Source organism: Canis lupus, chromosome 30 (assembly GCF_003254725.2).
Source record: "Canis lupus dingo isolate Sandy chromosome 30, ASM325472v2, whole genome shotgun sequence".
In the NCBI taxonomy this organism is placed as follows: domain Eukaryota; kingdom Metazoa; phylum Chordata; class Mammalia; order Carnivora; family Canidae; genus Canis; species Canis lupus.
This window is the reverse complement of record NC_064272.1, coordinates 20,625,812-20,647,586: the sequence shown is the minus strand read 5'-3', so window position 1 is coordinate 20,647,586 and position 21,775 is coordinate 20,625,812. Positions and strand designations below refer to the sequence as shown.

Here is a 21,775-nt window from a genome sequence, read left to right as displayed (position 1 = left end):
ACAGATACTGTAGATGGGTAGATAAAATACTGAGGATTTTCTTAATCCTCAAGAAGGAATCAAGGTCATTGGTTGAGAATGATGATTAGGGGTATAGAGTTTAGAGGCTGAGAAGAGAGGAGGATATATGAAATAATAACCTAGGTTTATGGAAGAGTGACCAAGAAAATAAAGTATGACTGTTGGACAACATTAAGAGCCTACTTGAGGTTCATTCTTATGGATTTGAAGTGAAACCAGTTATAGATTGTAAGTTTTTCTTCAGTCATATTCAGCTGCACAGGGCAAAGGCATAGCATAGGCAGCAAGTTGGATTTAATGAGTGTTGTGATTTTGGCACACCCAATGTAATGAAGTAAGAGAGAGGTCAGGCAGATGAGGGCATACAAGGGAGTGAATTTATTATAATTATTTACCATGAAATATGCTAGGTAAAGAGGAAGAGAAGCTATCAGTGGGTCAGGGAGAATAAGTTGGCAGGACCAATTAATTGGGGGATCTTATCAGAGGTCCTAGGTTGATAAAGTCTGGGTACCAGAGTGTGTGAGCCAAAAAGGTATATGGTGGTCAGGGAGTAAGATGCATGAAAGTTGATTAATAGAGGTGCAATTATTGGTAAAGACAAGGCCATTATAGACATAGTCAAAGGAGTGAGTGGCTGAGGTAAAGTGAAGGACAAGGTCATTTGTGGAGAGGAGTTCTAGGAATGAAAGGCTGGGATGTTGGAATCATATGTATATTGAAATCTGCATTAATTAGGACCAAAACAGTGTTGTACAGGAAAAAGAATAGAATAAAAATGTATTAATACGTCTGTGGGGTGTTATCTGAGTGGAGAATCATTGTTGCTTTAAATTTATTTCTTACAATTCATGTATTACTTTATAATCAGAATTAAATGATTAAAAAAGATAAATTTTTGTTTCAGTTGGAGTTCATCTAGGAAAACAGGAATTTATATAATTTTATGCAAGTATTCATATGGGAAGCCTGGAGGAGTGAAATTCAGAGGATCAGCCATAAGTGTTAATTTTGCCATACTCCTATGGTCCAGAATCAGAGTGCTGTCACCTTAGAGGCAGAAAGCTGCAGGAAATTGCTGCTGGCTTTACTGCTTCTTAACATCCTGAGATGAATGGATAGCAGGGGAAGGCAGAGGCTGTTGAAAAACTTGCTTGTGCAAAGCCTATGTATTTGATGTTAGTGCTGGAGGAAGAAGGAAATGGCTACTGCCTCCTTTACTCCTTTCAATTCTTATGTGAAAGCATCTCCCTGGCACAATGTAAATCATATCCATCCCTCTGCAGGCAAGGAAATCTGCACATAGTAGTTCTAGGTACCAGCCCCTATGATATCAGGGGAGATCATAGGAATGGAATGGGAAGGAATGCTGATTATAGAACAAAACAAAGCAAAGCACAGTAAGTAATATCCAGTCTACCAAAACATTGCTTCATGGAATCAAAATGTGTTTCATGGCTCTATTTGTACTGTCCCCTCTTAAGGTTGGGATTATGTCTTCATAACTTAAATTCTCCCTGATTTGTATTCTAGTGAGTCTAGAGAGAAGGACCTTTCTCTTTCTAGCATCATTTTTGGAGACTGTAGGATCCAGCATCAATGGAGAGATTTCTTAAAAATTACATGTATATGTGCGTTCAGGGCACAAATATGTTTACCCCATAAATATTCCCTAATCTTAAATGAGGGAAGATATTGGGTTTTGGTGGAAGACAGTCACCAATGTATCCAGATAGAGTTTAAAGAATCATAATAGCAGAGTAAAGGGAGAGAGCAAAGTGGGCCAGCATAGTAGGAGATATCTTTGTGTAAAAGGTAGAACTTTATCTAGGCCTTGAAGGATAGGGAAGTGGAAAAACTCATAAACAGTGCTGTAGTTTTGACTCAGTACTTAACTAGCCATGGTGACTCTGGTTGTCCTTAATGCTGTTCACAAACATTGCTGCTCTCTTCCTTTTGGCTGGGATCCAGGAAAGCATTTCTCTATCCTCTTAGAGAGGGATTGAGCCCCACATCAGGCTCCACACTCAGTGCAGAGTCTGCCTGAGATTTCCTCTCCCTCCATCCTTCTCCCTCTTAAAATCAGATGTGGCCTGTGACTTCCTTGGGCAATGAAATGTGAGTAGAAGAGACATACATCATTTGTGTGTAGAAGCATCAACTTGCTAGTGGCTGATGACATCTTTCCTTATCTTGTTTTGTTAATCATATAAGCATACACTGGGGGATCCCTGGGTGGCTCAGCAGTTTAGCGCCTGCCTTTGGCCCGGGGCACGATCCTGGGGTCCAGGGATCGAGTCCCACGTTCGGGCTCCCGGTATGGAGCCTGCTTCTCCCTCTGCCTGTGTCTCTGCCTCTCTCTCTCTCTCTGTCTATCATAAATAAATAAATAAATCTTTTTTAAAAAATCATATAAGCATATACTAAGATGGAGCCTCTGTCAGTCTGAGTCTCTGAAGGATTATAAAGAGATGTGTCAGAAAGACATATGTGTAGTGTGAGAAAGAAATACACCTTTGCTGAGCTAAGTAAGCCACTGGGATTTTTGAAGCTCTTGTTAAAGTGGTGTAACCCTGCCCATCCTGGTCCTTAGGGTGACCTTGAGCAAATCTTTCCTGTGTGGAAGCACCAGTGTCCATGGTTAAGATGAAAGACTTAGAATAAATAGATTGCTTTAAACAATTTTTCTTTTCCAGCAGTAGATTTTTTTTTAAAAAATTACCAAGAAACCTAAAGTGTAAATGGATGCAAATAATGCTTGGTGTCCTCTAGGTGAAAAATCCTGGTTAGAGACCAATTACATTTTGTCCAGCCCCAGCTCATTATAAGTCTCTTGGATGACCCAGAGTTTGGCAATTCTGGCAGTTTGGCCAACTTCTCTTTCACTGGAGCAAATCTGACTAGTATAAATTTCAGTAGCACACAGAAGTTTTCCTGGGATTTCCACTCCTAGGTAAAGTGAACATTGTGATTCTGGCTTACAGAACAATCTGCAGAGTCTGACTTAAATGCCTTCCATGTTTCTTCCTGACATGCCGTGATGAAGGCAGGTAAGATGACCTACTCCTTGATGGGAAATGAGGCATGTGATTGGGAGATAACACTGAGGATTTGCCACTGAATTCCATTACTAATGCTAGAGTGGACTCAAGTGACCTCAGCTGGGGAGATACTGGACCACTTTATCAGGGAGTGTGATGGTGTTTCAGAAGCTGGAGGGTGGCAATGCTGAGTGGCTCAGTTGGGTAAGCATAAGGCTCCTAATTTCAGCTTGGGTCATGATCTCAGGGTCCTGGGATTGAGTCCCACATCAGGCTGCACACTCAGTGCAGAGTCTGCCTGAAATTTCCTCTCCCTCCATCCTTCCCCCTGTTCATGCATGCCTGCTCTCTCTCTCTTTCTCTCAAATAAATAAATAAAATCTTTAAAGAAGCTAGGAGAAGAACTGTTAAATAGACTAGTGTGGGTTTCAGAGCTATCACTGGTTTGAGCTTTTTCTAATAAAGGGGGGCCTGTATGTCTCCTGACATCTCTTTCTTCCTCTCCTAGTCCTCAGTGGAAGAATGATAATTGGATTCAGACAGATCTGGGGTTGAATCCCAACTCATTTAATGGTTGTCCCTAGGCAAGTACTCTAATGACTCTGTGCCTCAATTTCTTCAATTGTAAATTGGAATAATAATAACTACTTGGTTAGGAAATTATGAGGATTAATGAGATAAAACATGCACAACACTAGACACATACTTCCTTCTCACTTCCACCCTCCTGATCTCCTTCCCTTTCATTTCAATGTATTTAGCAATTCCTATGGCTCATCTTTCCTATTTAACATATTGCTTATATCTTCAGAAGTGCTATGTTTTTATTTATTGGAAATTTGTGGACATCACTTTGCACTTAGGTAGAGAGGACTTTGGAAAGTTCTATACTTTGATATTTTATAAGGATGTGTGTTCAAGATCCATCTTAGCTGTTGCCAAATACTTTCTTGCATAGTGGATATACCTAGCTGCATTTTTTTGAAACTAGAGGGAAGTCTTAGAACGCAGTCAAATCTGTTTACATTACAACTGGTTCTTAAAGCTCTTTCTGTGCTGAGTTGGACATATGCAGAAAATGAATGATAAGACATCCTCAGCAAAGGGAAGAAAAGTTTCTTGATTCAGTGGCATTCACCCTTCGTTTGCTAGGGGGTAAAAATGGCAGTCAGGAATGTGGTACAGAAATCATGAGAGGCCCTAAGTTTGTAAACCGGGGAGGTCACTTCAGTTTAAAATGAGAACCACATCTAATGGGAGGGCCTGTGGCTTAAGGGGTGATATGGATGAGAATGAAATGAAATCAGAGCAAGATTCAGAGCCAGAAAACCTGTGTTCGATCCTTGACTTCAATACCAACCTTGAAGAAATTTTATTTTGCCGATTCTCACTTTACTCATGTGTAAAAGGGAGACAGCATTACTTAAGATCAATGTTATCTGCTTTAAAGATAAGGTACATGAAAAATACTTTGTGGACTCTAAAGCACTATACAATGTTTAGAGTTATGATGGTCATCTCCACACTTATGTCTTACTGGGTAAATATATGGGTAATGTCTTACAGGGGCCCCAGGGACCATATTAAGCAAGAGACCTCAGAGGCAATGCCTGTGAGGTAGGGCTGTTGACTTTGGCTCTACCACTCTCTGGTATGTTTGGCATAACTCCTGTTTGGTGATTGTGGGACTCAGTGTAGGTTGTGATAAGTAACTTGATGATAATCTTATAGAAATTGTTAGCAGAGTTGAGACTAGAATTTATATTGAGTGTATTCTTGTATCCTGGTTAATCAACTACTGCTCAGAGAATGAGATTAGACTTGGCATAAACGTGTAAGAGCTCTGTTGTAACTTCCTAGTGGACTTTTGTGTGTTTATAAAATGGCTTTCCAGAAAACAGATAATAGGCAAATTCATTCATAATGAATATTGACAACATTTGGAAAAATTTGGGGTCATTTTCCTCAAGTATTGTATTATACATCCATTGCATCTGAGGAAAAGACCATTTTTCTCAGGTATTGTATTTTATTTAAATTCTATTGAGGGCAGCCCGGGTGGCTCAGCAGTTTAGCGTTGCCTTCAGCCCAGGGCGTGATCCTGGAGACCCAGGATCGAGTCCCACATCAGGCTCCCTGCATCGAGCCTGATTCTCCCTCTGCCTGTGTCTCTGCCATTCTCTCTCTCTCTCTCTCTCCCTCTCTCTCTGTCTCTCACGAATAAATGAAATCTTTAAAAAAATTTTTTTGAAAAAAAAAATCCTGTTGAGATTTGTGCTATTTCCATTCCTGGAAATTATCATTTGTCACTTATGGCTTTATACAGCAAACATGTATTGAGTATCTTCTGTGCTTAAACTGCTATGTTAAAATACCATGGATAATTATTTCCTTCAACATTTTATTATAAAAATTTCAACCATAGAGAAAATTGAAACAATTTTATAACCAGCAACTGGGTTATATAATTACATATCTAAACACATTTATTTTTTCTGTTTATCCATAAATCTACTGTTCCCCTACACACTTGAGCATGCATATCAGAAACCACAAAATGTTTTTGATCAGGGACATAATAAAATTTAAGTTGCCTATTACATAAATGTTTTCTATTAAAATATGGATGTGATGGTGCTGGTCCTGGTGGTTGTGCCCTTCTCACTGTCTTTTACCTTCCTTCTCTTATTTTTAGGAGAATCAGTCATTGACTGATTAATGGGAAGGGCAGAGAGTTCCTATAAGGTGGATGGAAGAGATTAGGATGATGCTGAACAACACAGATATGCTTTCATACATATACTGGAAAGATGATACTGGGATGTGATCATGTGGCATAGAGCTATTTAATGTTTCTAGGCCTAGTTTATCTAGAGCATCATTTTCCAAAGTGTGCAGCTTCTGTGCTAGGAGTTTTATCCATATTTTTTCTTCTCATCTTTGAGATAGCCCTTTGAATTGTTATGATTCTTCCCATTTTACTGATGTGTATACTGAGTCTCAGAAAGCTTAAGTCACTTGCTTGAATTATTTGTCTGGGAGGTGGTACAACTGGACTCAGACTCTAAAGACAATGTTCTTTCTCCTTCATTCACTGTTGCCCAGAGCTCACGTTTGTTCTATTACTTGTAAACCACAGTACTTCAGAAGGAAGTGTTAAAAGAACAAAGGTTAAAACAAAGTGTTAAAAGAAAAAATGATGTCTCTTCTAATAGACAAATTATAGGATCCCACAGTCATATGGCAGCAATTATCCAATGTTCCTTTTAATCTGTGGATATTGATGAGGAAAGATTTTCCTCTTGAGCATTCTTCTAATTTGCTATTGCTGGCACACTATGCACCTCTCTCCTGGCCTGGACTCAGCTGATCTGATTGGCTTCTGTTCACCAGTAGTATTAATTTCCCCCCACATAAGGCACTCATTGCCTTTCCTGGCCCACATATGAGAAACCTTCCTGATTTCCTAACCTCGTGAGGGACTAGGTCCTTTCCTAATGCTCATTTCCTAGCAATATGAGGTCAGATTAGCAACTTCCTTCTTGAGAGCAGCCTGCTTTGTTTTGTAATAAAAGATGGATAAAGGGATCCCTGGGTGGCGCAGTGCTTTAACGCCTGTCTTTGGCCCAGGGCGCGATCCTGGAGACCTGGGATCGAATCCCACGTCGGGCTCCCGGTGCATGGAGCCTGCTTCTCTCTCTGCCTGTGTCTCTGCCTCTCTCTCTCTGTGACTGTCATAAATAAATAAAAATTAAAAAAAAATAAAAGATGGATAAAATATGGAGAGACTGTTACTTTTGAGAGATTTACATATGCCTTTTTTTAAAAGAATAGTGATAAAAATATATATAAAATATGCCATCTTAACCATTTTTAAGTGTATAGTTCAATGGTGTTTTATTTATTCACATTGTTGTGCAACTGATCTCCAGAATGTTCCTATCTTGAAAAACTAAAACTATGCCCATTAAACAACTCCCCAATTTTCCCTCTCCTCAGCCTTGGACCTTCTGTTTGTATGAATATGGCTACCTTAGATACTACATATAAGTGGACTCATACAGTATTTGTCTTTTTGTGACTGACTTCACTTAACATTCGTCTTCAAGGTTCAGCCATGTTGTAGCATGTGACAAGATTTGCTTCCTTTTTAAGGCTGAATGATATTTCATTGTATGTATATGCAACATTTTATTTATTGATTTATTTGTCAATGGACCCTTGGGTTGCTTCCATCTCTTGGTTATTGTGAATAATGGGACTATGAATATGGGTGTACAAATATTTTTTTGAGATTCTGCTTTCAACTCTTCTGGGTAAATACCCAGAAGTGGAATTGTTGGATCATATAGTAACTCTATTTTTAATTTTCTGGGGAGATTCCACACTGCTGTCCACAGTAGCTGCATCATTTTATACTCCCACAAACTGTACAAGGGCTCCAATTTCTCCACATCCTCACCAACATTTATTATTTTTTTTCAGTAGTAGCCTCCTAATGGATGTGAGGTGATATATGATTGTGGTTTTGATTTGTATTGCTCTAATGATTAGTGATATTGGGCATCTTTTCATATGTTTGTTGGCCATTTGTATATCATCTTTGGAAAAATGTCTGTGTAAGTCCTTAACATTTTTAATAGGTTTATTTGTTATTGCTAAGTTGTAGGTTTTTGAGAGATTTATTTATTTATTAGAGAGAAAAAGATTGGGAGGGGAAGGGTAGAAAGAGAGAAAGAGAGAGAAAATCTCAAGAAGGCTCCCCTCTGAGAGCAGAACCTGATGCAGGGCTGATCTCACAGCCTGGATATCATGACCTAAGCCAAAATCAAGAGTCAGATGCTTAACTGATTGAGTCACCAGGGTATCCCTGTAAGAGTTCTTTAGATGTTGTGAATATTAATCTTTTCTCAGGTATATAATTCAAATATTTTCTCCCATTCTGTAGGTTGCCTTTCACTCTGTTAATTGTGTCCTTTGATTACATTTACCTCTTATTTGAAGATCAGCTTCTATGTAAGAAGAGCTTCTCAGATTAGGACTTATTACCTATCCTGGTGTAGCATCTACTACATGCAACTATCAATTAAGATGTTTAAAAAAAGGTACTGTGTACCATTCAACTCTGTATTCGTAGTGCCTAGATCAATAAATGTTTAAAATAAAAATGAAATTAAATTAATTTTCCCCTTAGCTCTCATTTATATACTTAAGTTTTCTTCACCCAGAGTCAATTTCCTCTTTTTGCTAGAGCTTTCAGGGCAGGCCAATTCATCAGTTAGGCCTTGAGTGGGAGGGTTCAAGCAAGGAGGACTGATAGGAACATGGAGTGGTCATCATCCATTTCTACTGGCAAAGCATTTTCTAAAGTCTGAAGATTCTGTAGGGTCAGGCATAAAGAGTACCAAGATAGTCTAAGAGATATAAAGAACTTTGGGCAGAATTCAGAAGATTTGAATTAATTCTAGAGAGGCTTCTTACATAGGATGTGATCTTGAGTTTTGGGCAAGTCATTTAGTCTTCCAGGCAATTTGTTTCCTTGCTTTTAAAATCAAAGTTTTATTTCTGCTGGGTGGTACAGTTGGCTAAGCATCTGACTCTTGGTTTCCACACAGGTTGTGATTGCAGGGGCCTGAGATTGAGCCCCATATCGGGCTCCGTGCTCAGTATGGAGTCTGCTTAAAACTCTCTCTCTAATTGACAAATAAATCTTAAAAAAAAAAAAAAAAAAAAAAAAAGAAAGCTTTGAGCTCTAGGTCTCTTTTAGTTTTCATGATTAATCTGTAATTCTCTTAGGTATTTTCTAATTGTTCATGGAATTGAAGTGCCGGCTTGCTTTTTCACCTGATGTGGTATTCTAGGAATTCCTGAACTTACCTGTAATCCTTTCACATTTCTGAAGAGGAAATAGACAAAGTAGCTAGGGCAACTGTTATCTATTAGTAATTTTGACATGAATTCCTATAATATTTTCAATATTGTGTTCCTTTATAAAAGGATATACTGGGATCCCTGGGTGGCTCAGCGGTTTAGCGCCTGCCTTCAACGTACGGTTGTGATCCTGAAGACCCGGGATCGAGTCCCACTCGGGCTCCCCACATGGAGTCTGCTTCTCCCTCTGCTTGTGTCTCTGCCTCTCTCTCTGTGTCTGTCATAAATAAATAAATAAAATCTTAAAAAAAAGGGGATATACTAATATTATTTATTTGTTTTATCTAATAGCTACTTGTCTAGTAGCTTTACAATGGGCCCAGAGGCTAATAAATTAATACTAATTATGGCACCATTTTCATTTCCTTATTGACTCTGACAAAGACTAATCATGATTTTACACTGGGTTAGCATTTGTTTACTTATTCTGCAGATTTTAAAGTGATTGGAGGAACTGGTTAAAAGTTCCCATACTGAGTTAGTGTTGATATACTGAATCACTTATCCTTTCAAACACACAATTTCGGAAAATATGCATGTTTGAAATGTCTTGGAAGTCTAAAAATGTTTCATGGTTCATTTAAAAGGACTATTAGATGGAAAGCAAAGAGTCTTTAGCTGTAGTTGTTGTTCCCAATGGGATCCTGCCGCCATCAATTATATCAGGGAAGAGTGCAAAGTCATGGCGTGTCATTGCTAAAAATAGTCCAGACTGTGGATCAAGTCCAAGTCATTGCTTATGCGGCAGCTACATACCAGGCTTGTTTTGCTGCACCTGAGCCTAGGGAAGCCTGGAGCCAGGCATTCAGTCACATTTCCCCCTTCTCCTTGCCCAAGCAGACCCCACCACAACATACATCTACAACACCCTCCCCCACATGCATACACCGCACACAATACCACCTACACAAATAGGTACCATACATCACCACCACATACCCCACAAACACGTAGAACACGCATACATAGAAGCTGAGAGATCCGATGCCTCACTGAGCATGTGTGTGGAACAAAAGATCCATGAGCAAGAGCAGCTAATTAAAGCAACCAAGTTGCTGTCAGGAATGGGTAGGACTCCCTCATTCGCCTCCCTCCCTGGCCACTCTCCCTCCACCTTTCTGTATTTGCTCCTGCTTATGCTCTGTTCTCCAAGTCTTTGTCATCATACTGCTGAATCTGACTGAATTCCCTTTCAGAATTAAAGGGTCTTTGTGCTTTAAAACACTCCAGCACAGCTTGGTGTGAATTACCATGTATTAAGGGGGCAGCCAGGGGCCAATTGGGTCTGCTCTCCTGTGATTCTCTAAACGCTGCATCTGGGATCCCTGGGTGGCGCAGCGGTTTGGCGCCTGCCTTTGGCCCAGGGCGTGATCCTGGAGACCTGGGATCGAATCCCACATCAGGCTCCCGGTGCATGGAGCCTGCTTCTCCCTCTGCCTGTGTCTCTGCCTCTCTCTCTCTCTCTGTGACTATCATAAATAAATATAAAAAAAAAATTAAGCGCTGCATCTGGTTACAGCAGTGTTGCCTGACGCACAATTTTGTTTTCCATGAGTGACTGACACTTCTCCTAGGAGTTTCATCAGCCAAGTCCTTCTGTGCTTGAAGGCAATGTTTTTAGGAACCTAGAATAAAGTGAAAGTCTTCCTAGAAATTTTAGTTCCTTGTCATTTTGATCCAATGCCCTAGTAGTCTAGCATTGTGGGTTTTGGGCTGGTTGTGCAGGTCACATGAGAGAGATTATAGATCATCTAGGACATGAAAGCAGTCTCACTGCATTAATTATTTATCAGAAATCAAGTGAAGGAAGGTAGGGGTGAGATTCAGAACGCAATAGTAAAATTCTGCACTTTTCAATTTCATCATTTTTATGCCCTCAAGGCAGCAGGAGTGAGTTGGGCTGAGTTTTAGCTGATTCTATACAGGTTCTGCATAGATGGTATATAAGTTTCCTAGGGATGCCATGAAAAATTACTATAATCTGGGTGGCTTAAACCACCAGAAACTTATTCTCTCACAGTTTTGGAAGTCAGAATTCCAAAATCAAGGTGTTAGCAGGTCTATACCCTCTTTGAAGGCTGTAGGGGAGAGTCTGTCCCTTGACTTTCTCTGTTCCTGGTGTTGCCAGCAAAGCTTGGAGTTTCTTGGCTTTTAGATGCATCATTCCAATCTCTGCCTCTGTCATCATTTGGCATTCTTTCTGTGGGTCTCTATGTTTCTATTTTTATAAGGACATCAGTTATATTGAATTAGAGCCTGTCCTGAGTATGACTTCATCATGACCTAAATATATCTGAAAGACTTTATTTCCAAATAAGTTTATATTCATAGGTACTGAGTGTTAGGACTTCAGTATATTTTGGGGGGGGGCATAATTCAACTCATGACATATAGGTTGGTAAGTGAAGCTGGCATCCACAGTCTTAGAGCTTCTATTAAAATTTAGACAACAATGATTGCATTTCTTCATGTCGAGATTTATTAAATATCTTGGATCTATTGGTTTATAGCTTTATTTTTATTTTTTTATTTTTTTATTTTTATTTTTTATTTTTTATTTATTTATTTATTTTTATTTATGATAGTCATACAGAGAGAAAGAGAGAGAGAGCCAGAGACACAGGCAGAGGGAGAAGCAGGCTCCATGCACCGGGAGCCCGATGCGGGACTCGATCCCAGGTCCCCAGGATCGCGCCCTGGGCCAAAGGCAGGCGCCAAACCGCTGCGCCACCCAGGGATCCCTGGTTTATAGCTTTTCATCAAACATGGAAAGTTTTTGACCTTTATTTCTTCAAATATTTTTCCCGTCTATTTCCTTTCTTCTATCCTTCAGGGACTCCCAATTACATTTATATTAGGCCGCTTGAGTTCCACAGCTCACTGATGCTCTGTTGTTGTTTATTCTTTCTAATTTTTATTTAAATTCAATTTACTTAACATATACTGTATTAGTTTCAGAAATAGAACTTAGTAATTCATCAGTTGCATATTAACCCAGTGCTCACTACATCAAGTGCCCTCCTTAAAGTCCATCAAACAATTCCCCCATCCCCCACCCACCTCCGCTCCAGCAACCCTCGGTTTATTTTCTATAGTTAAGAGTCTCTTTTGGTTTGCCTCCTCTGTTTTCCTCTTATTTTATTTTTTCTTCCCTCCCCCTACGTTTATCTGTTTTGTTTCTTAAATTTCACATATGAGTGAAATATTTGTCTTTTTCTGATTGAGTTATTTCGCTTAGTATAATACACTCTAGTTCCATCCATGTCATTGCAAATTGCAAGATTTCATTCTTTTTGATGGCTGAGTATATATATATATATATATATATATATATATATATATATAGTATATATACAATATCTTTATCCATTCATCTGTTGATGGACAACTCGGCTTTTTCTGTATCTTGACTATTGTGGACATTGCTGCTATAAACATTGGGGTGCATGTGTCCCTTCAAATCTTTGGATAAATACCTAGTAGTGCAATTGCTAGGTCATAGTTTTACTTTTTGAGGAAACTCTGTACTGTTTCCCAGAGTGGCTGCACCACTTTGTATTCCTACCAGAAGTGTAGGAAGGTTCCCCTTTCTTCACACCCTCATCAACATCTGTTGTTTCCTGAATTATTCATTATAGCCATTCTGACTGGTGTGAGGTGATATCTCATTGTGGTTTTGATTTGTATATCCCTGATGCTAATTGATGCTAAGTATTTTTTCAAGTATCTGTTGGCCATTTGTATGTCTTCTTTGAGAAATGTCTGTTCATGTCTTCTGCCCATTTCTTGATTGGATTATTTGTTTTTTGAGTGTTGAATTTGATAAATTCTTTATAGGTTTGGATCAGCCTTTTATCTGATGAGTCATTTGCCAATATCTTCTTGACCATTCTCTAGATTTTCCTTTAGTTTTTTTTGACCGTTTCCTTTGCTGTGCAAAAGCTTTTCATACAGATAAAGTCCAAATAGTTTATTTTTGCTTTAGTTTCTCTTGCCTTTGAAGATGTGTCTAGCAAGAAGTTGCTGTGGCTGAGGTCATAGAGGTTGCTGCCTGTGTTCTCCGCTAGGATTTTGATGGATTCTTTACTAGGTCTTCCATCCATTTTTAATCTACTATTGTGTATGGTGTAACAAAGTCATCCAGTTTAATTCTTCTGCATGAGGCTGTCCAGTTTCCCCAACACCATTTGTTGAAGAAACTGTCTTTTTCCATTGGATATTCTTTCCTGTTTTGTCAAATATTAATTGGCCATAGAGTTGAGGGTCCATTTCTAGGTTCTCTATTCTGTTCCATTGATCTGTGTGTTTTTGTGCCAGTACCATACTGTCTTGATTATTACAGCTTTGTAATACAGCTTGAGGTCTGGAATTGTGGTGCTTCCAGCTTTGGTTTTCTTTTTCATCATTACTTTGGCTATTTGGGGTCTTTTCTGGTTCCATACAAATTTTAGGACTGTTTGTTCCAGCATGGTGAAAAAAGTTGATGGTATTTTGATAGAGATTTCATTGAATGTGTAGATTGCTCTGGGTAGCATAGACATTTTTCACAATATTTGTTCTTCTAATCCATGAGTATGGAATGTTTTTCTATTTTTTTGTGTCTTTCTCAATTTCTTGCGTAAGTATTCTTTAGTTTTCAAAGTACAGATTTTTGGTTTTTTGGTATCATATGGTTTTTGGTACAATTGTAAATGGGGTTGATTCCTTAATTTCTCTTGCTTCTGCCTCATTGTTAGTGTATAGAAATGCAACTGACTTCTGTGCATTAATTTTATACCCTGTGACTTTGCTGAATTTCTGTAACAGTTCTAGCAATTTTGAGGCCGAACCTTTCGGTTTTCTACATAGATTATTATGTCATCTGCAAAGAGTGTAAGTTTGACTTCTTTTGGTTTTCTACATAGAGTATTATGTCATCTGCAAAGAGTGTAAGTTTGACTTCTTTGCCATTTTGGCTACCTCTTATTTCTTTTTGTTGCTTGATTGCTGAGGCTAGAACTTCCAGTACTATGTTGAACAACAGTGGTCAGAGTGGATATCCCTGTTGTGTTCCTGACCTTAGGGGAAAAGCTCTCAGGTTTCCCCATTGAGGTCGGTATTTACTGTGGGTCTTTCATATATAGCTTTTATGATATTGAAGTATGTTCCTTCTATACCTATATGGCACAGGGTTTTTATCAAGAAAGGATGAGTATTTTTTCAAATGCTTTTCTACATCTATTGAGAGGATGATATGGTTCTTGTCTTTTCTTTTATTAATGTGGTGTATCACATCCATTGATTTGCAGATGTTGAACCAACCACCCCTGCAGCCCAGGAATAAATCTCACTTGGTCATGGTGAATAATCCTTTTAATGTACAGTTGGATCCTGTTAGCTAGTATTTTGCTGAGAATTTTTGCATCCCTGTTCATTAGGGATATTGGTCTGTAATTCTCCTTTTTGGTGCCCTTTGTCTGGTTTTGGGATCAAGGTCATGCTGGCCTCATAGAATGAGTTTGGAACTTTTCCTTCCATTTCTATTTTTTTTTTTGAACAGTTTCAAAAGAAAAGGTATTAATTCTTCTTTAAATGTTTGGTAGAATTGCCGTGGGAAGCCATCTGGCCCTGGACTCTTACTTGTTAAGAGATTTTTTATTACTGATTCAATTTTTTTTTTGCTGGTTATGGTCTGTTCAGGTTTTCTATTTCTTCCTCTTTCTGTTTTGTTTGTTTATATGTTTCTAGGAATTTATCCATTTCTTTCAGGTTGCCTAATTTGCTGGCATATTGTTGTTTATCATATAGCCTTATAATTATTTGTATTTCTTGGTGTTTGTTGTGATCTCTCCTCTTTCATTCATGATTTTATTTATTTGGGTCCTTTCTCTCTTCTTTTTGACAAGACCTGTTAGGGGTTTATCAATCTTATTAATTCTTTTAAAGAACTATCTCCTATTTTTATTGATCTGTGTACCATATTTTTTATTTCTATGTCATTGATTTCTGCTCTAATCTTTATTATTTCTCTTCACCTGCTGGTTTTAGGCTTTTTTTCAGTTCCATTAGGTATAAGGTTAGGTTGTGTATTTGAACTTTTCTTGTTTCTTGAGAAAGGCCTGTATTGCTATACTTTCCTCTTAGGGCCATCTTTGCTGCAGCCCAAAGGTTTTGAACTGTTGTGTTTTCATTTTCATTTGCTTCCATGAATTTTAAAAATTCTTTTTAATTTCCTAGTTGACCTATTCATTCTTTAGTAGGATGTTCTTTAACCTCCATTTATTTGTGGGCCTTCCAAGTTTTTTTTCTTGTGGTTGAATTCAAGTTTCATAGCATTGTGGTCTGAAAATATATATGGTATGATCTCAATCTTTTTGTGCTGGTTGAGACTTGAATGTGATCCAATACATGATCTATTCTGGAGAAAGTTCCATGTGCACTCGAAAAGAATGTGTGTTCTGCTGCTTTAGGATGAAGTGTTCTGTATATATCTGTTAAGTCCATCTGGCCTGGTGTGCCATTCAACACCCTTGTTTCCTTGTTGATCTTCTGCTTAAATGATCTGTCCCTTGCTGTGTGTGGGGTATTAAGATCTCCTACTATTATTATATTATCAATGAGTTTCTTTAATTTTGTTAATAGTTGGTTTATATATTTGGCTGATCCCATGTTAGGGGCATAGATATTTATAATTGTTAGATTTTCTTGTTGGTTAAACCCTTTTATTATGATATCCTCCTTCATCTCTTTTTACAGTCTTTGGTTTAAAATCTAGTTTGTCTGATGTAAGGATTGCTACTTCAGCTTTCTTTCGATGTCCATTGGCATTGTAAGTGGTTTTTCTACCCCCTCATTTTCAATCTGGAGGTGTCTTTGGGTTTAAATGGAGTCTCTTATAAGCAGCATAATGATGGGTTTTGGTTTTTATCCATTATGATATCCTATGTTTTTTGATTAGAGCATTTAGTCCATTTACATTCATACTAATTATTGAAAGATATGGATTTGGTGCCATTATATTACCTGTAAATTTGTTTTTGCTGTAGATTGTCTCTATTCCTTTCTGGTTTTTGTTACTTTTGGGCTCTCTCTCCATTCAAAGGATCCTCTTTAATACTTCTTGCAGGGCTGGTTTAGTGTTAACAGATTCCTTTAGTTTTTGTTTGTCCTAGAAACTCTTGATCTCTCCTTCTGTTATGAATGACAGTCTTGCTGGATAAAGTATTCTTGGCTATATATTTTTCCCATTTAGCACACTGAATATATCATGCCAGTCCTTTCTAGCCTTCCAGATATCTGTAGACAGGTCTGCTGCCAGCCTTATGTTTCTACTCTTATAGGTAGGACCTCTGGTCCCAAGTTGCTTTCAGGACTTTCTCTTTCTGTTTGAAATTTGGAAGCTTCATTATCATATGTAGAGGTGTAGACCTATTTTTATTGATTTTGAGGAGGATTCTCTGTGCCTTCTGGACTTGAATACCTATTTCCTTCCCCAGATTAGGGAGATTTTCAGCTTTAATTTGTTCAAATAAACTTTCTGCCCTTCACTATTGCTCTTCATCTTCTGGGATCCTTACTATCTGGGTATTAATTTGCTTTATGGAATTGCTGAGTTCTCTAAGTCTCCCCTTGTCATCTAGTAGTTTTCTTTTTCTCTTCTTTTCAGCCTTCTATTTTCTACCATTTTATCTTTCTGTATTACTGGCTCCCTCTTCTGCCTCATTTGTTCTAATTTTTAAAGACTCCATTTGGGACTACATCTCAGTAATAGCATTTTTAATTTTAGCCTGACTAGATTTTAGTCATTTTATCTCTTCAGTAAGTGATTCTCTGGTATTTTCTATGCTTTTTTCAAGCCCAGCTAGTATCTTTATAATCATTATTTTAAATTCTAGTTCACACATCTTACTTATATACATATTGATTATATACATATTGATTAAACTCACTGGCTGTGAGTACTACATCCTGTTATTTCTTTTGGGGTGAGTTTCTCCATCTTGTCATTTTGTCCAGAAAAGAAGAAGGAAAGAGAAAAAACAATAATAACAATATCAACAACAGAAAAAAATAGAAAACAAAAAAAAACCCCAAGCCAAACCAAACCAAAACTAGATCTTGGGCATGTTTTGGTTTGCCTGTTAAAGGAAACTATATCCCAAAATAAGAAAGAAAGAAAAACTAATATATGTGTGTGTGTGTGTGTATATATATATATATATGCTATATATATAGCATAAAATACAATGAAAGGAAATAAAAAGTAAAAAGTATAAGAACATATATATATAAATAAAAATTTAAAAGAATAAAAAAAGAATTGAAAAGAGATGATAACTGAAAAATAATACTAAAAGACAAAAGAATAAAAATACAAAGAAACCTATATATTGTTATCCCTAAGATCTGAAGCTTTGCAGCCCTCTATGATCAGTACACCTGATGTGAGTGGGTTGTTTGTTCTGGTCTTCTGGGGGCGGGGGTGCTGGTGCACTGATTTTCAGGTGGACTTACCCTAGTGCAAATGCATCTCCAGTGTGCACAGCAGTGCTCAGTATAAGCAGCTCTGGATTCCACTATGTGGAGCTGTTTTACTTCCTGAAGGCCTTCAGCACAGATGAGTAGGAAGAATGTAGCTGCACCTTGCTCTCTAGCCTTGGAGCTGAAAATTCTCCCCTTCCCCACTCTTCAGTGAGTCCACACAGAAAAGCAATCACTCTTGTTTCCTCATTCTTCTTGTGATCCTGGGGATCCTGAGGCTATACTGTCACTTCTGGGATTCCACCCTGCTTCACCACCTGAACGTTTTTAAATCTGGGACATCCCCCATTAGAGCAGACTTCTAAAGGTTCCTATTTTGTACTCCTCTGCCTATAATACTTTGCAGTAGCCTCCTTAAGCAGGTTTCCTCCCCTCTGCCATATGCTCAGCTATATCACATCAGATTCAAGTCTGCATCTTCTACCTTCCAAATGGTGGTTTCTTTTCTACTTGTAGACTTTCAACATTTGTTTTCTCAGACTCTGATTGATTTCTTAGATGTTCAGAATTATTTGAAAACTATCTAGTTATATTCAAGGGAGGAGACAAACTTAGGGTCCTCTACTCCTCTGTCTAACTCCACCCCCTGCTTTGTTGACTTTTTCTCCTTTGTTGTCTTTTTTGTATTTCATTTTGGATTTTTTACTGCTATATCTTCAAGTTTACTATTTTCTTTTGCAATAGCTCATCTGGTGTTAATCCTATGTAGTGTATTTTTTATCTTGGACATTATAGTTCTTATCTCTAGAAATTCTATTTGAGTCATTTTTATATATTCCATGTCTTCACTTACCACATTTAATCTTTCTTCTAGCTTCTTGAACACATGGAACTCAGTTATAATAACTTTTAATATCCTTATCTAATTTATTACCTATGTCATTTCTCCATTGGTTTCAGTTGATTTGTTTTGTTATGGATTCCACTTTCCTGTTTGCTTGCATTCCTGATAATCTTTGATTGGGTATCAGACATTGTGAATTTTAAATTGTGACACTAGATATTTGTGTATTCCTATAAATATTCTTGAGCTTTGTTGTAAAATGCAGTTAAATTATTTAGAAACAGTTGATCCTTTAAGGTCTTGCTTTTAAGTTTTGTTATGTAAAGATGAGAGCAGCATTTAGTCTAGTGCAGAGTTTCTTAATCTTGTCACTATTGACATTTTGGGTGGATAATTCTTTGATTTGGAGGGCTGTTCTGTGCATTGTAATATGTGTAGCAGTATCATTGGTCTTTCTATACAGGTAACATCTCTCCAATGTGATGATCAAACAATGTCCTCAGATATTGCCACATGTCCCTGGGAGGCAGGATTTCCCATGATTAAGAGGTATTAGTCTCGGGCTACTTTTTTTCCCCAACTACTGAGGCCAGACTTTCTCAAACACTCTATCTGGTGCCTTGGGTATCCAGAATGAGGTTTCCCATTCTAGCTAGTGGGAACAGGAACTATTTCTGGCTCTGAGACCAAAGGATTGTTCTCTCTGGCCCTCTTTGAGTTTTTTTATCCTGGCCTTAGCTATAGTTTCTTCATATGCATGTGCTGATTACTTAAAACTCAAAAGGGACACTGCAGATCTCCAGAGTAGCCTTACTCTCTGTCTCTGCCTTTGTTTCTGTTTCTCTGAACAGTTCTATCATCTCTGGTGTCCTGGTTTGTGAATTTTAGGTGCCTTGGCTTCCCAACTCTGTCTCATTAAGAAAGTCAGCCAGAACCTGCCTATGTTCCCTCTTTTTTTTTTTATCACAGCCTGGAGACTTTATTCAAGCATTAAGTCAGGGCAAGCATAAAGCTCACCTTGCCTGTTTCATTTTTCAGGGATTATTGTCCTTTCGTTGTCTGATGTCTAAAGTTTTGAAAACTATTGTTTTATGGATTTGCCTTTTTTAGTTGTTTCAATTGGAAAGATATATATGGCTTCTGTTACTACATCTTGGCTAGAAGCAAAAGTTAAGACTATTCCATTTTAACACACAGACATATATAGAGTGCATATATGTATACTGATATGGAATATACTTTTTAATGTTTTTTGAGACTCTGATCTTGCATTATTACTCTTTTTATTTGATAGGTTTGTTGTCCAAAGGGGACACAGCTACCTATGGCCATTTAAATTTAAATAAATCAAAACTAACAAAATTAAAAATTCAGTTCCTCAGTTGCAGCAGCCACATTTCAAGCCACATATGTCTGATGGCTACTGTATTGGGCTGTGAAGAGAGAGAACATTTCTATCATCACAGAAATTTATATTGGACAGTGCTGTTCTAAAGTCTATTTGGAAGAACTATTTCAAGCCTATGACTTTAATTATTATTTGTTTTCTAAGAACTACAAATCTATATTTTCACTAGATGTTTTTCCATCATCCCATATCTGTGTAACCAATACCTATACATCTTTATATGGCTCCTTAAATACATTTTGTCTCAAATTAAACTCACCAGGGTCTTCTTTCTGCTCAACTATGCCCTAATATTTCCTCTCAGTGAATGGTATCATCCACTTCCACCCAATTACACAGTCCAGAAACTGGACTTTTGCTCTCACTCAATGTCTCATCCTATCAGAACTGAGTTATATTATTTTAAGATTTCTAGTGGCCACATGCCCAACTATAGCACTCCTTTTTCTGCCTTAATAAAAGCCCTTCTGCCTTGATTCCAGTGTAGGTCTGCTAACTGAATTTTTCTCTTTCCAACTTCCTATTTCCAATGAAAATGCCTCAATGCTACCTAACTTCAAGAATGTGGAAGATTATGATCCTACTAAGCTGGAAGGAAGAGAACCAGACCCATTGCTAAAAATCACTAGTGACTATCAAAGAATATAAGAAAATAACTCCCAATTCTTTAATTTTATATTCTGACTTTTCAATTAATTTTCCTACTAGATTTGGAGAATGGGTTGCCCCCAACTATTTATCAGGCTTCTTTGTATCTAATGTCACCCATCCTTGGCTTAGCTAGTTTGTACATGCAATCAAATTGTCATAACTTTATTAAGCATGATGGGGCTTTTAAACTACTCTATGAAAAGAAACAGTTGATATTGCTTGATATTCAGGCACCTGCCCTAGAGAGTTTTAAGTTGATTTTTCAGCACTTAGCACAGTGCTTGAAACATAAAAGTATTCAAAAATATTTCTTGAGTAAAGTGAGTTTGCTCTGCATATTAAATATTAAGTATTTTATCCTCCCAACCTTATTGTATAATAGGTTTTATTTTAAAGAGAAAAGTATGGAAGGACTGAAATATTAACACTGATTATTTCAAGAGCTAGAATGGTGGGAAGGGGTAAGTTTTTAACTCCTTATATAAAAAGAGTTTTCTCTGTATTTTTTAACTTATTATCCAGAGCAATGTATTTAATTTAATAAATACAGTGAGGTGAAAACAACAATAATAAAAATTCTCCACACTCTGAAGGAAAACTAGAATGAACCACTAATGGCAGCTGGGTTGTGGACTGATTAGATGGAGAGCCAGACACATTCTGGAGTTAAGACTATGGCTGGATAGTAGTTCTAAAATGAGAAGAAGGGAAGACAAGGAAGAGAAGAGATTCAAATAATGGAGAAGGTGTACTGATAGTTGCAGCTACTTAATTTTGCCATTGTAGTGAAAGAACAGGCACAGATAATATGTTAACAAATGGATGTGGCTGTGTTATTATAAAATTTTGATTGCAAAAATCAGTCAGCTGGCTGGATTTAGCTCACATGCCACCATAATTTGCTGACTTTTATATCAGAGGGAGGGAAAGATTGAGGTAAGGTTGGAAATAATCTGGGATTCCATTTATCTGGGATAACAAAGAAGTTCTTTGCATTCAGGGACTTCCAGTGATAGGCATTCTGGTTGCCTGTGATGCCTCTAGCTATACTAGTGTGAGCTGCTGAGACCACAGCTCTGGGTTTCCATTAGCCACATAAACAATCATACCTCTCTGGGGAGGTATGTGACTAATAAATTTAAATAGTTAAGTGTTTCAACGAATATAATGTACTTTGGATATGATATACAAAGTGAATTTAACTGTTACCAACATAACCTTCTCAAACAGAGAGCTGATGAGGAGCATGGGTCAGTCCAGGCTAGGCCAGACTTGGTCAGTGTGCATCTACTTTATTTTCTTGTGAGTCTTATAAGGTGCTCCTAGCATCCCTTCACTATGTCTTTGTATCTGTGGTTTGCTGACCTCTTTTCACAACTCATTGTTTGAACTCATTCTTGATAATGCTTTTTTCTTTTG

The 21,775-nt window shown here is 37.7% G+C and overlaps 1 long non-coding RNA gene across 3 annotated transcripts in view; it reads right to left on the bottom strand.

Moving 5' to 3' along the window:
• The window catches only part of LOC112675902 (uncharacterized), a 91,114-nt gene that overhangs the window by 20,522 nt on the left and 48,817 nt on the right, over positions 1 to 21,775 (bottom strand). For 2 of the 3 annotated variants that reach the window (XR_007407467.1, XR_007407465.1), the window contains exon 4: positions 9,114 to 9,210. The exons of the other annotated variant lie outside the window; for it this stretch is intronic. This is a non-coding gene — a long non-coding RNA (uncharacterized LOC112675902). The remainder of the gene's footprint in view (positions 1 to 9,113; positions 9,211 to 21,775) is intronic. 3 annotated transcript variants of the gene reach the window in all.